Below are 2,566 nucleotides of genomic sequence, written 5' to 3' on the forward strand. Positions count from 1 at the left end.
ATTTGAGTTGTGAGCGTTTATTAAAATGATTATTTTTATTCATTTATTTATTAATTCAGNTGTTTTTTTGAGATAATATAATTTTATAATATTAAGTCAACGAATTTGCGATAACAGCATCAGAAAACAAAACATTTTTCCTTGGCCTCTTTCATAATAAAGTACAAAAGCTGAATACACTGTTTTCATCTGCAATAACAAAAGTATCTTTTTTTTTTCTTTTTTTTTTAACGTCAGGCACTGAACTTAACGTTTTTCGCCATAGAAAGTGTTGGAAGTGTTGCTCATTTTGCGTTACCCCTTAAGCACCTTGTGACCAAAGTCACGGAGGAGAGCAACATTACCCTTGCCACAGTGCCACGAATACCCATAAGGTATGGACTACATTCAACACAACACAGGACAACACACAAAGGGAAAATATCCAAGCCCAGAGCAGGATTCGAACCCTGGATGAGCTGAGGAAATTTGTGTTGTGAGCGTTTATTAAAATGGTTATTGTTCTTTATTTAGTTATTTATTCAGTTGTTCCTCTCTCTTAATATAAAATAAAATCTCTATAAATTCCCGATCAGAGCATCAAAAACAAAACCTTTTCTCCTTGACCTTTCATAAATAGTATACAAAAGCTGAATACTCTATTTTCCTCCGCAATAACAAGCTGAAATTTAAGTTACGAGCGTTTATTAAAATGATTATTGGTATTTATTTAGTTATTTATTCAGTTGTTACTCTCTCTTAATGCAAAATAAAATCTCTATAAATTCCCGATCAGAGCATCAAAAACAAAACCTTTTCTCCTTGACCTTTCATAAATAAAGTACAAAAGCTGAATACTTTGTTTTCCTCTGCAATAACAAGCGGAAATTCGAGTTACGAGCGTTTATTAAGATGATTATTGTTATTTATTTAGTTATTTATTCAGTTTTTGCTCTCTCTTAATGTAAAATAAAAGCTCCATAACTTCACGATAAGAAGCATTAAATACAAAACCTTTTCTCCTTGACCTTTCATAAATAAAATACAAGAGCTGAATACTCTGTTTTCCTCTGCAATAACAAGTGGAAATTTGAGTTGTGAGCGTTTACTAAAATTATCATCTTTATTTATTTAATTATTTATTCAGTTGCTACTCTCTCTCATTTAAAGTAAAAGCTATATTAATTCACGTTAAGGAGCATCAAAAACAAAACCTTTTCTCCTTGACCTTTCATAAATAAAATACAAGAGCTGAATACTTTGTTTTCCTCTGCAATAACAAGCGGAAATTCGAGTTACGAGCGTTTATTAAAATGATTATTTTTTTCATTTATTTATTAATTCGGTTGTTACTCTCTCTTATTTGAAATAAAAGCTGTTTAAATTCACGTTAAGGAACATCAAAAACAAAACCTTTTCTCCTTGACCTTTCATAAATAAAGTATAAAAGCTGAATACTCTGTTTTCCTCTGCAATAACAAGCGGAAATTTGAGTTGTGAGCGTTAAAAACAAAAAAACCCGTTTCAATTTCCTTCACCGGAGATACATATGAAGTCAAACTTTGGAAGCAACAAGCATTGAAAGATACTTACTTTTCCCAGAGAAGCTATTTTTAGAAAATAAAGGTAAAGTACTTCGTTTTGAGCCATCATGTTCATGGAGACCTTGTCTTGAACTTGTCCAACATTTCTTTTATTTATTTCTTTTCTTTTTCTATGCCACACAGAAAAATATTCTTCCAGGGAAAGAAGCATAAGAAAGATAAAGTAACATTCTCAAGTTATTGATCGTAAATTGTAAAGCACGAGTTTTCAGTTACGGAAGAGTTTAAATTTTGTCAGAGAAAATAATCATTGTACTCCAATAAGCTTAATATTCACTAAGATATTATTAATTATTGCGTTAAATTACTCATTATTGTGAGTTATATTGTTAGTCATAATGACGGGTCCTGATTTCTTTTTTTTAAGTTTATATCGCTTTGAATTTCATACAAAAACCCTGTTTTTTACTTTGTTGATTATGTCGAATTTTGTGGTAAGTAAGCAGCATTTGCGTGAGGTTTTATGTTTCTGTTTTAATTGCTAGAAAAGTGCAGCTGAAAGCATATCGAATGCTTGTAGAAGTTTATGGTGACAATGCTCCAACTGATAAATCATGTACGGAATGGTTTCAGCGTTTCAAGAATGGTGAATGGTGAAAGAAGAATGGTGACGGGTAAAGGAAGAATGGTAAATGGTGAAAGAAGAATGGAGAATGGTTTTTTATACTATGAGCTGCTACAACCTGGCGATTCCATTACGGGCGTTTGGTATAGGCTACAATTGATTCGTTCGGGCCGTGCATTACGAGAAAAACGGCCAAAATACGAGCAAAGACATGACAAAGTTATTCTTCTGGACGGTCGGCCCCGTGTCTCAAAAGTCGTAAAAAATTATTTGGAAACGCTCAAGGGGTATATTTTACCGCATCCGCCGTATTCACCAGACATTGCTCCTTCTGATTACTGGTTGTTTCGGTGGATGCACCACGATTTGGCATGTCACCGGTTCACCTCTTTAGCAGAAATCAAATATATATATATAT

The 2,566-nt window shown here is 32.8% G+C and overlaps 1 long non-coding RNA gene across 1 annotated transcript in view; it reads left to right on the forward strand.

Moving 5' to 3' along the window:
* The first annotated feature begins 1,462 nt into the window (after positions 1-1,462).
* LOC139425769 (uncharacterized) overlaps positions 1,463-2,566 on the forward strand; it is a 20,733-nt gene continuing 19,629 nt past the window's right edge. The window contains exon 1 of the long non-coding RNA XR_011636912.1: positions 1,463-1,605. This is a non-coding gene — a long non-coding RNA (uncharacterized lncRNA). The remainder of the gene's footprint in view (positions 1,606-2,566) is intronic.

Source organism: Parasteatoda tepidariorum, chromosome 6, assembly GCF_043381705.1.
Source record: "Parasteatoda tepidariorum isolate YZ-2023 chromosome 6, CAS_Ptep_4.0, whole genome shotgun sequence".
NCBI classification, from domain to species: domain Eukaryota; kingdom Metazoa; phylum Arthropoda; class Arachnida; order Araneae; family Theridiidae; genus Parasteatoda; species Parasteatoda tepidariorum.